At 41.3% G+C, this 12,792-nt stretch overlaps 1 protein-coding gene across 2 annotated transcripts in view; it reads right to left on the bottom strand.

The window, feature by feature from the left end:
* The window catches only part of sertad4 (SERTA domain containing 4), a 12,742-nt gene extending 4,616 nt beyond the window's left edge, over positions 1–8,126 (bottom strand). The window contains exon 1 of one of the 2 annotated variants that reach the window (XM_058614892.1): positions 7,589–8,126. The gene's annotated coding sequence lies outside the window, so the exon portion shown is untranslated. The remainder of the gene's footprint in view (positions 1–7,588) is intronic. The other variant, XM_058614891.1, reaches the window with a different exon arrangement.
* Between the last annotated feature and the right edge of the window lie 4,666 nt (positions 8,127–12,792).

Raw genomic sequence — 12,792 nt, 5'->3', positions numbered from 1 at the left:
TGAAACTCCTCTCCATGGGTTAGGGTTAGGGTTATGCTAAGCCAGCTGTTGAGAGGCTGGACCTCCTTGTCAGAACGTCTCCTACGTCTCCTCTGGACTGAACTGTGGTGTCGCAGCGTCAGTCTGACTCTGTCCATGTCTTTAGTTTAGACCAACACTAATATTACTAATATGACTTATTATTATTATTATTATTATTATTATTATTATTAACACACAACTAAAAGCAGAGAGACCTGAGCACAGACTGAACGTATCTATGAAGAGTTTTTATTCTGCATCCCATAAGTTCAAGCACAAACATGTATGAACCCTCATCAGCAGCATCGCAGTGATCGTCTCTCTGCAGTGTTTGATTTTTACCTCAGATGCAAACCCACATTTCCTGCTGGATTATGGGCTGCCCAGTTATTGTAGTTATTATTATTATTTTGTTCATTGAAAACAAACAAAACTGTTTCCATCAACTTAAATTGAAACAATAAACAATACTTGATCCGTGATCTAGAGAAATCCAGGTAAAAGCAACACGATTTTATATAAATGACATCAGTGTTAATACTGTGCTGTGGTTCTATAATGTGATTAAGAATATATATATATATATAATAAAACATTACAGAGCATGCTTTGTTGTGTCGTGGAGGACGGGTTATTGTGTACACTTGCCTCAGGACAGAACACTGACAGAACACTGACTGAACACTGACTGAACACTGACAGAACACTGACTGAACACTGACTGAACACTGACAGAACACTGACTGAACACTGACAGAACACTGACTGAACACTGACAGAACACTGACAGAACACTGACAGAACACTGACTGAACACTGACTGAACACTGACTGAACACTGACAGAACACTGACTGAACACTGACAGAACACTGACAGAACACTGACTGAACACTGACTGAACACTGACTGAACACTGACAGAACACTGACTGAACACTGACAGAACACTGACAGAACACTGACTGAACACTGACTGAACACTGACTGAACACTGACAGACGGACGCTTGCAGGAGCTGCAGGTTCCTTCAACAATTCATCAAGACATTGTGTCTGTGGCTGAAGGAGAGAATAAAGCTGGCAGTCAGGTTTACCTCTCACTGTCTAATGGAGCCTGTAACTCCACCATTCCACTTCATAATCCACTGTGTTGCTTTATGGATTATTCATAATTTATAGCGTGCTGTGCTGTCAGAGTCAAATTGTGCTCGTGCTGAAGGCTCCACCACCAAGGACCACCGACCACGCCAATTATGTCACTGTTATTGAACGTTAGAGCCATGGCTAATTAGCAGCTTTGGCCTTTCTCTTGTTCCCCCTGAGCTGCTGTTTTACCCCTGAGCTGCTGTTTTACCCCTGAGCTGCTGTTTTACCCCTGAGCTGTTTTACTCCCCATCACCTCTCATCTCTGCTGCTGTTGCTACGTTCATTCGGGCACAAAGAAACAAGCATGCCATCACTCCCTCTGCCCTCCGCGGGGACCTACATCTCGACAACACCCCCTCCCTCTTTCATCCCCGAGTCTCAGCCCCCTCCCTCCCTCCCTCCCTCCCTCGCTGACATCCTTTAAACAGCGGTCACAGTTGACAGCTCTCTGAAATGGAGGGCGGATTAAAAAAACAATGAGAATACAGATGGAGTGGCTTCTCTACATGTACAGCAATATTTCTTGTTCTTCAAAGAAAAGGAGGTGTGTGTGTGTGTGGGGGGGGGGGGGGGGTCTGTGGAGGAGGAAGGAGAAATAAAAACAGGGAATGAGGAGAGAGAAATCTCCTGAGGCTGATCTTCACTCTCTCTATTTCTGTCTGCAACTCACACCAATGTGAGACCAAGTGTGTGTCTGTGTGTCTGTGTGTGAGTGTGTGTCTGTGTGTGATTGTGTGTGTGTGTGTGTGTGTTTCACCTGTGTTCAGTCACAGCTCCCTCTTATCTTCCCTCTCTCACACTGACTCTCTATCTCACCGTGGTTTTCATTTCACCCTTTGATGACGAGAAGTTAATTGCAGCCGCTGAGCATGAGACAAACCGTGGGAGGGAAACAGAGAGTGAGAGAGAATGGGGGAGAAAATTGGGAGAGGGTAGAATTAGGAAAGGGAGGGATGGAGTGAGTCAGGGAGGGAAAGATAAGTGCCTTAGGAGCCTTGTCATGAGTGGAGACAGATCGCCCGCAGGGATGATTTCTGCCGCTGTGATTGACTCACTCCCTCCAGCACTGACACACACACACACACGCACACGCACACGCACACACACACACACACGCACACACACAAACACACACAAACAGCTTGTACTGTCCTCAAATATGATGGAAGTCAACTGAGGTGACGGACTGCACAACTAATGATGCCTTTCATTATCCAATAATATACTTATTACTATTACTTTATTATTTACCTTTACATGGTGTAAAATGTAACATCACGACAACAGCGACTACAACACGACTAATCTAATCTGTAATCTAACCATGCACCTGTAATCTAACCATGCATCTGTAATCTCACCTGTAATCTAACTGTGCATCTGTAATCTAACCTGTAATCTAACCATGCACCTGTAATCTAACCTGTAATCTAACCATGCATCTGTAATCTAACCGTGCACCTGTAATCTAATCTGTAATATAACCATGTACCTGTAATCTAATCTGTAATATAACCATGCATTTGTAATCTCACCTGTAATCTAACCATGCATTTGTAATCTCACCTGTAATCTAACCGTGCATCTGTAATCTTACCTGTAATCTAACTGTGCATCTGTAATCTAACCTGTAGTCTAACCACGCATCTGTAATCTAACCTGTAATCTAACCGTGCATCTGTAATCTAACCTGTAGTCTAACCACGCATCTGTAATCTAACCATGCATCTGTAATCTAACCTGTAATCTAACCGAGCATCTGAAATCTAACCTGTAATCTAACCGTGCATCTCCACATGGAGAGCATGTTTGATTCTGTGATGTCACGGTGGCCTCTTTGAAAACCTGCTCCCCTAAAAAGAGAAATGTTTTGTTTGCTGTTTTTTTTATTTTATGAAAATAACAGTTATGATCCAAAATGATGAATTATACTTGATGTAAATCACAGTATCTATCAAAACTATTGCAGCAGGATTTTTGATCATATATCATAATCAGACGGTCGCTGATTTAAAGCACTAACACAGAGTATAATAGCTACAGAGAAACATGTGACAGGTTCATCAGGAAACCTCCTCCCTCCAGCTGCTGCTGCTCAGCACCACAGGTAAAACCCTGAGGGAGAGAAACTGCAGCCGAGAGCTCCACGCCATCAACACAGCCCACTCTTCTCAGTACGGACAAGCTTGATTCCATCAATACGGCTGTTGGTGTGTGGGTGGAGCTTGTGAACGACAGCAGACAGTGAAGCACACGCACACACACACACACACACACACACAAACACACACATCATTAAGTTCATCGAGATCAACAACAAAAACACAGATATATGATGGATTATTATTATTGTTGCATTAAAACTGACAGAATGTGACACCATTGATGTTTATGAATCTAACTTTCACTCTTCATCACCAGGTCAATGTGTTGAGAGATGTTCTCACAGCAGCTCCAGACACAACTCAACTCCTGCTCTGAGGCAAACAGGAGCAGGTCCGGAGCAGGGAGCGGTCAGAGTGGACCACAAAGACCACGGCTGCATCCACACGACGATGCTTTCTGTGTAGCATGAGCATTAAAGCTCCGTATCAGCAGGAATATGCAACATCAACACAACCAAAAACACATTCAGGTACAAGATTCTCTGCTCTGTATTTGATGTTTCCACCAAATGGAACAGATTCACATAAGGTAGGAGCTCAAAACCACCTGAAGGAGGAGGTAAAGGTCTTGAGATGGTTTGCATTTGATCCAGATCTTCTGCCTAAAGGATGGGACCCAAGATTTAAGAGATGGGTTTCGCATTTTTACACAAGGGGACTATGAATAGCTTCCAAAATATGAAGAGGCAGTTTGGCTCGGATAAGGACGATTGTTTCAGACACCTACAGGTCAGGCATTATATTAACAACATACAGAAGGGGCTGGGACAATATTCTGTTAAACGTGTTTATAGAGGTGTATAGTTCTGTCTCTAACCAGAGGCTAATCTCAAGAATCTACAAGAGGTCACAACAAACAAAATGTGATTCACTGTTTGTAAAACCAAAATGGGAACAGGAAGAAAAGCTTGTTTTGAGTGAAGAAGATTGGGAGGAATGATGTGAGACGCAGTGGAAAACTTACAGCTCAGCTGTACGCCGAGAATTTTGCTACGGTTTTTATGACTCCAGCACGAGTTATTCTGCATGCTGGCGACAGTGTGGGAGCCTCCAAGCAAACCATTTTCACATGTTCTGCTCCTGTGCATCATTGATACCATTTTGGCAGCAGGTATATACAATTTTTTTTTATAAAAAGAGACTTTATATCTGGGTGCCATAACATCAGACAATGTCAAATATTTATTTCGGGGAATGGATTGCCATAATCTATGATATTTTTAAAATGGAAAGGATTATCTTTGCTTTGAGACTGCAACAGGGAACTTTTTTGAAAAGATGGGAAAGATGGATAACCTATGTCACACCACTACGGCCATCATTTGTCTAAAAGTGGATTTCTGTGTCCTTTTTGTTTTCCTTAAATTCCCTCGGTAGAGGGCTCTACACATCATTGCGGTTATTTGTGTGTATTATTGGATGGGTGAATGCCTAATGGGTTTTTCACTGCTTATTGAGTCTGTGATACTTTACCATGAGCTACGATTGTACATCTGCAGTTGGCTAAATGCCAAGTAAGATATGTATTATCACTGTCTGTATGGACCTGAACGTCATAATAATAAAATCAGCAGGAATCTGCAACATCAACACAACCAAAAACACATTCAGGTACACGTGCATGTGCTGGAGCTAACAGAAGAAGATTCCACAAAGGGAACAGATTGACATTCCTTTGGAGTAGCAGAGGAAAAGGTCACGAGTGTGATGGAGTGTGATGGAGTGTGATGGAGGTCGAGGCCCATGTTCACAGTCAAGCTTCTGTTCATTTAGCAGAAGTAACATTTCTTTAGCTGATAAAAACGTGCGTGTATCGCAGAGACCTTTGACCTGGGACTGAATCAGTGAAGAAAAACCTGTTTACACCAGTGGGATTAGATTATTGTTTAGATTACTGATACACAGCCTGGCTCCCAACACTTATCATGGTTTAGTGAAGGCAACACTTGCCTCCTTGTGCCACAGACATCCATAATAACCTGTGAAGTCACATAATGACTGAAGCTGCTGAGTTTTTAGACGTGTGTCCGTCCTCAGGTCAGAGTGGGACTGAGCGTGGGTTCAGGTTCATGGTTTCCTGAGAGCTGACACTGAGGTTACACACAGACACGCTGTGTTGGATGTGTGGATGGTTGTTGGGTTAAATGTGTGTGTGTGTGTCACAGTGTGCGTTTTGGACTTTCTGGGTATCTCACAGGATATAACCTGATATGCGTTTTTTGAAATGAATATCAGCCCCATATTAATATCGGATATCGGACATCCCTAAATGTGAGGTAAATTTGGCCACATGGACGATGTCAGACACTGAGTTTTGCTCCTGACTGAGTCAAAGTTAAGCTCAATAATCCAAGAGTAACTCCATGTGTGTTCATGTTGTAGTACACCTTAGTTTTGAGTCTCTGTGGAGCACAAAGGCTGATTGATGACAGGGAGGCAGAGAGAGCCTGTGTCTGAGACTACACCCTGCAGCACACACACACACACACAGGTTTGTGTTCCAGCATCAAACACCGTGCTGCTGATTTCATGCTCGTCTCTGCGTCGCCTGAACGCAGCCTTTAAAAGTCTGTTCAATCTCCTTCAGTGTCGGCTGCATGTCTGTGTGCAGCCGTGTTCTGAAATGCTGCTCCAGATGTGAGACGGCGCGCCCCCGCGCCCCCACTGAGAGCTACCAACAGGTTCACATCCTTAATGAGCAGAGGAGTCTGCAAGGAGCAAGATATGATTGATAGAGCCGCGACACTACAATGAGACGAGAGGGCTTTGATAGACATGATGGGATGGAGAACAGAAGGAATCTGGCAGAGGACTTGACGGAGCTCCATGCCAGGAACCGTGGACCGTGCTGCAGATTCCTCTCTGCTGTGTAAGTTCACTCAGAGCTGGACGCTCACATATTCCACATAACACACTTTTCCCTCCCAGCGGATCAAATAGCAAGAAGTTGGACTTGCAGGCGAGTGACTCCAGATGTTGTTGGCAGTGAGTGGAGGTGAGACACGTCCAAACCTATTAGCAGCCCACTGTGCTACAAGCCACACAACAAATGAGACTGAAACAGAATCATCTTTATTCAGAGCACATGCTGGAATGATTGAAATCATCCCTGGTATTAACAGAGCGTTAATAGTCCACTGTGAGTGTGCGACCTTACAGAAGCTCAGCGCTCTGCTAAAGCCGCGTCCTTTCACTCGCACCAGTGTTTACTTTGGGATTTGCAGCCAAACACAAAATAATGAAGTGAGTCTGGACGGACGCCAGGAGGGCGGCGGTTATGTCAGCCTGCATAATGCTGTGGTACTGTGTTTACTATGGTCTGTCAGGGTTTACTGACACGTTATCAACAACATGCTGCTGTTCTTAAACCAGCCGGGGACACTTTCTGCCAAAATGGCGGCCACGACGGACAGAAGAGAAAGATCAAGTGTGTGTTAGACAGAGCGCACACACACACACTCATCATGAGACACTGTTGTTCCACTTCAAACACATTCTCCTGTCATTTCTGCATTAAGAATCTTTTTTTCACCTCAATGCCACGATTTTACCAAACCATGAAGCGGCGGCTCGTGAAAAAATCATCCTTTTCTTTATGGACGCAAAGTTAAAAGCAGCACATTATTACCAAGACTTCACAGACTGAGACCTGAAGTCTCACTTCAGCCATTATTAATGCAAATGTTAAACTATAAAGCTGTGTTATTTACACCAACGCAGTGTCACTCGTGTTTTTTAACCTTAAACCCTGAAAAGTGAAGCCCTACAATAAACAAGTAAACCAGTTCAATGGCTTTGGTTTTTAAAACACTTAGAACAGACAAATGTTCTAATGTGCTTTCATTGAACAAATCTTCAACTGCAAGATAAACCCAAATAACTTCAGATAAACACTATTTAAATATCTAAAGATATCTAAAGATATCTACATGTCTTTAATATGTTAAATTGTCCACACACCATAGGGGCCTCCTGGTGACCTGAGGGCCCCACAATCAGCAGCTTCATTCACTTATTCACTTATGCACCTAACCCTAACCCATACACATTAACAGCTTTTTCATCACATACTTACATGTACACTAGTGCAGTGTGTGCGGCACTGGTCTAAAGTGAGTTTACATAACTAATGATTCCACGGTGCAGACAAAGAGTGGCGCTGCGGCAGACTGTCGTGTCGTGTCGTGTCGTGTCGTGTCATGTTATGGGATGGGATGTTATGGGATGTAGGTTGTGTGAGACACCTCAGTGCTCACCTGTCTGCCTCTGCGCTGACGTCGTCCTCGGATCCACACTGGCTTTGTGTCAACGACGGAAATCCAAGGTGCGTTCAGGGGGGGGGGCAAAAAAAAAAGACAAATGAAAAACTCCCGCGGGAAAAAAAAACCCCGGTACTGAGTTCCAGCGCGGGCTCCTGCTAATTTCAGCCTGTAGCGGCAGACGCTTTAAACACCACTCACCTAATTACCACGTAATTATCTACTCGTCTAAATACTCGTCATTAAAAGCGCTCGCGTTTCTCCCGCCGGACCCGCGCGCAGCATCTTCCCGCCGCTGCCGCCGCTGCTGCTGCTGCTCGTGAGGCTGACAGCTGTTCTTCTCACTGTGTTTGTTGTTGTTTTCTCAGTTAGTGTTTGTCCTTCGCTCAGTGAGACTCTCTCTCTCTCTCTCTCACACACACACACACACACAGACAGACACACAGACAGACACACAGACAGGCGGGTGTGTCGGTTTCCCGGGCTGAATGACGTCGTCGTCGCCGCTGCGTTGACAGCTCGTGTGAAAACAACAGCAGCGCCGCAGCTCAGTCAACTACTGAGGACGAGTTCAGGTGCTGCTCGGAATTTATAACACTGTCTTGCTCCCTGAGTTGGACAGGCACTTAAATGTAAATGAATGTTTTTTTTGGTTTTTTTTACCAATTGCCCTCGGAGTGGCTTTTTTTTCTAATTGCCCTCGGAGTGGCTTTTTTTTGGCTTTTCAGAAACTTAAAAGGTACGTGGTGTCACAATTTATTTGCAGAATTTGAACATATTTCTCAGTTTGTATTAGTGTGCAATGCCTTTAAATTAAAAACGTATTTGTTTTTATAGCTATAGAATAATCAATGTGTGTGTGTAGTGCCGCTTATTACTGACACACATCGCACAATACAAGTCAAACTAAAACCACTTTCTATTGGCCTGTGCACTGACTTTGTAACGCTCTGATTTCCTACGGCACTTGAAGGCATTTTTTCTTTTCTCCGTTTGATGGCTCGTGTGTTGGAGATCTGTTCTGCAGGGATGTGACCGACAAAGAGAGGGGAGGGGGCGAGCCCCTCTCATCTGTTATGCATTTCCCCTTTGATTAAGCAGCAGCAGCAGCAGCAGCAGCAGCAGCAGCCACTGAATCTTATTTTCCAGCATTTGTCCCCCTAAGTGCTTTGTTCTGTGTTCAGCTGTGGAATGTGCTGGAGAGGACAGTTCACTGGATTAAAAAAAGAAAAGAAGTTTACCTCTGATGTTGTTTTTCTGTCTCTTTAAAAATCTTCACATTTGTGCCAAGATGAGAAAAAATCACATCACAGCAAACATCACCAACATAAAAGTTATGAGTATTGCAGATGTTACACCTGGACATTCTCACCTAATCCTAATCTTAATCTCCTTCAGATGCACTTCTATTCTCCCACGTCTGTGTTTGAACAGTTACTGTCGTCAGGAGCAGGCAACATGAATCCTGATAAAGTAATAAAAATGTTTGTTTTTTTATGTTTTTTAACTCCTGAGTGTTAAATGAAATGGAATTTAGTGCATAAATGTCCACAAACACAGTAACATGCAGTACTTGCTCCACCTGTGGGTTATTCTGTACAAATGCAGGCTGAGACTCAGCTGCACTTTAACGCGCTCACATGCAGACTCCTGCAGACCCAGAGCAGGAAGAAGATGTTTGCTCATATTAGGACTGATGCAGTGTCTTTATATGAAGAAGAAAGAAAACCTGCTCACACACAGTTTCTTTGTTGCTCTTTTTTAAAACAACATGATGACATATATAAACTTTCTCTATCATATTTCATTTGTAAGAAGACAATTTACAGGTCAAACTCAGCCTGAAGCACAGAAGAAAGGTACATGAGGCAGTAAGGCACCGTCTGCCCTGTATGACATAGGTTGTTATAAAATAATAAGCCCCGTCGTTAAATAGCACAAAAGTTTTTTAAAAAAGAAAGCACACTTCAAAGCAGAGAATATACAGTTTAAAAACCTCGTTACTGAAAGATAAGCACAACTTTGAGACAGAACTAGATTTGATACCTGAAACAAATGAGTTATATTTAAAACCGCTGTCTCTTTCTTTAATCCGTGGCAGCTCAGTCGAGTATATTATTATTGTTATTATTATTATTACAATATGATAAATAAGCAGCACCTGGAATGCTTTCAGTTTCAGTTACTAATCTTTTTAACATCAGTTATTTTCAGGACAGAGTTCACCGCTGATCATTTGTGCCAGCAGACGCCCACTGATACACGATCACACATGAAAACTATTTACAGGTTACTCCTCCTCCTCCTCCTCACAAAGCCACGCCTGTTTCTACATTTCTGACTTTACATTCAAATGCAGAGCGACAGCATGAGACGTTGCGAGGTCAAGTACCGGTGGATTACGATCGTACGGTTGTGCTTTTTGTCAGAGAGCATCAAAGCTGAGGCTTATCATGAGCTCCTTCTTCCACATTAACATCATCACAGAACAAATGATCGACAGTCGCGACACGCAGTTTAGTATTGCTGACAGAGTTGATGAATAAAGCTCGGATCTGTAAGTCTGGAAAAAGCATCCCAACCCCGCCCCTCTGGTTAAAGCCCCGCCCTCAAACACTGAAACACTACCCTAGGGATCTGATTGAGGGAGGGGAAGTGGGGAGTAGTGCAGGGGGCGTGGTCTAATAAACTGAGCAGCTGTGTGGAGTCCAGTCTCTCAATCGTTCACACGGAGAGAGAGAAGCGCAGCGACAACACCGGCGTTTATAAAAGTGGGGGCGGAGCCTAGAACAACACGTCTCGACATTATTGGACAAGAGTAAGACGACAGCCGGTGACAATATTCAAAAACAGCAGCTGGTGTTTGAGCAGAGAGGCAGTAGATCAGCTGTTATCACAACACCACTAATCATCATTTACACTAAACTGAAGATTAAATAACACTAATGTGGTTTAGTTTAGTTCAGTTAGACTTTAAAATGTGAAGAACAGAGGTTTAGTTGAGTTAGACTTTAAAAAGTGAAGAACAGCGGTTTAGTTGAGTTAGACTTTAAAAAGTGAAGAACAGAGGTTTAGTTGAGTTAGACTTTAAAAAGTGAAGAACAGTGGTTTAGTTTAGTTTAGTTAGACTTCAAAAAGTGAAGAACAGTGGTTTAGTTTAGTTAGACTTCAAAAAGTGAAGAACAGAGGTTTAGTTTAGTTCAGTTAGACTTTAAAAAGTGAAGAACAGAGGTTTAGTTTAGTTCAGTTAGACTTTAAAACGTGAAGAACAGAGGTTTAGTTTAGTTCAGTTAGACTTTAAAAAGTGAAGAACAGAGGTTTAGTTAAGTTAGACTTTAAAAAGTGAAGAACAGAGGTTTAGTTAAGTTCAGTTAGACTTTAAAAAGTGAAGAACAGAGGTTTAGTTAGACTTTAAAAAGTGAAGAACAGAGGTTTAGTCAAGTTAGACTTTAAAAAGTGAAGAACAGTGGTTTAGTTAAGTTCGACTTTAAAAAGTGAAGAACAGTGGTTTAGTTAAGTTAGACTTTAAAAAGTGAAGAACAGAGGTTTAGTTAAGTTAGACTTTAAAAAGTGAAGAACAGTGGTTTAGTTTAGTTAAGTTAGACTTTAAAAAGTGAAGAACAGTGGTTTAGTTTAGTTAAGTTAGACTTTAAAAAGTGAAGAACAGAGGTTTAGTTCAGTTAGACTTTAAAAAGTGAAGAACAGAGGTTTAGTTAGACTTTAAAAAGTGAAGAACAGAGGTTTAGTTAAGTTAGACTTTAAAAAGTGAAGAACAGAGGTTTAGTTTAGTTCAGTTAGACTTTAAAAAGTGAAGAACAGAGGTTTAGTTAGACTTTAAAAAGTGAAGAACAGAGGTTTAGTTAAGTTAGACTTTAAAAAGTGAAGAACAGTGGTTTAGTTAAGTTCGACTTTAAAGAGTGAAGAACAGAGGTTTAGTTAAGTTAGACTTTAAAAAGTGAAGAACAGAGGTTTAGTTAAGTTAGACTTTAAAAAGTGAAGAACAGAGGTTTAGTTAAGTTAGACTTTAAAAAGTGAAGAACAGAGGTTTAGTTAAGTTAGACTTTAAAAAGTGAAGAACAGTGGTTTAGTTTAGTTAAGTTAGACTTTAAAAAGTGGAGAACAGAGGTTTAGTTTAGTTCAGTTAGACTTTAAAAAGTGAAGAACAGAGATTTAGTTTAGTTAGACTTTAAAAAGTGAAGAACAGAGGTTTAGTTTAGTTCAGTTAGACTTTAAAAAGTGAAGAACAGAGGTTTAGTTAAGTTAGACTTTAAAAAGTGAAGAACAGTGGTTTAGTTTAGTTAAGTTAGACTTTAAAAAGTGAAGAACAGTGGTTTAGTTTAGTTAAGTTAGACTTTAAAAAGTGAAGAACAGAGGTTTAGTTCAGTTAGACTTTAAAAAGTGAAGAACAGTGGTTTAGTTAGACTTTAAAAAGTGAAGAACAGAGGTTTAGTTAAGTTAGACTTTAAAAAGTGAAGAACAGAGGTTTAGTTTAGTTCAGTTAGACTTTAAAAAGTGAAGAACAGAGGTTTAGTTAGACTTTAAAAAGTGAAGAACAGAGGTTTAGTTAAGTTAGACTTTAAAAAGTGAAGAACAGAGGTTTAGTTAAGTTAGACTTTAAAAAGTGAAGAACAGAGGTTTAGTTAAGTTAGACTTTAAAAAGTGAAGAACAGTGGTTTAGTTAAGTTCGACTTTAAAGAGTGAAGAACAGAGGTTTAGTTAAGTTAGACTTTAAAAAGTGAAGAACAGAGGTTTAGTTAAGTTAGACTTTAAAAAGTGAAGAACAGAGGTTTAGTTAAGTTAGACTTTAAAAAGTGAAGAACAGAGGTTTAGTTAAGTTAGACTTAAAAAAGTGAAGAACAGTGGTTTAGTTAAGTTCGACTTTAAAGAGTGAAGAACAGAGGTTTAGTTAAATTAGACTTTAAAAAGTGAAGAACAGAGGTTTAGTTAAGTTAGACTTTAAAAAGTGAAGAACAGAGGTTTAGTTAAGTTAGACTTTAAAAAGTGAAGAACAGAGGTTTAGTTTAGTTCAGTTGTAATTTTCTGATACAAACCATAAACGATCATAAAGGAAAGGTTTTTAGGAAATGACTCCATCCACATCCACAACACTGCAGTACATATGCCAGGCCTGTAGTTGGTGCTGTCACACTGCTAAGGAAGGTTAAATAAAGACAGATGATGAAATAATACAACATCAAACC

This window comes from Solea solea, chromosome 18, assembly GCF_958295425.1.
Source record: "Solea solea chromosome 18, fSolSol10.1, whole genome shotgun sequence".
Taxonomy (NCBI): domain Eukaryota; kingdom Metazoa; phylum Chordata; class Actinopteri; order Pleuronectiformes; family Soleidae; genus Solea; species Solea solea.
The sequence above is the reverse complement of the archived record's forward strand: the minus strand, read 5'-3'. Positions and strand labels throughout refer to the sequence as shown.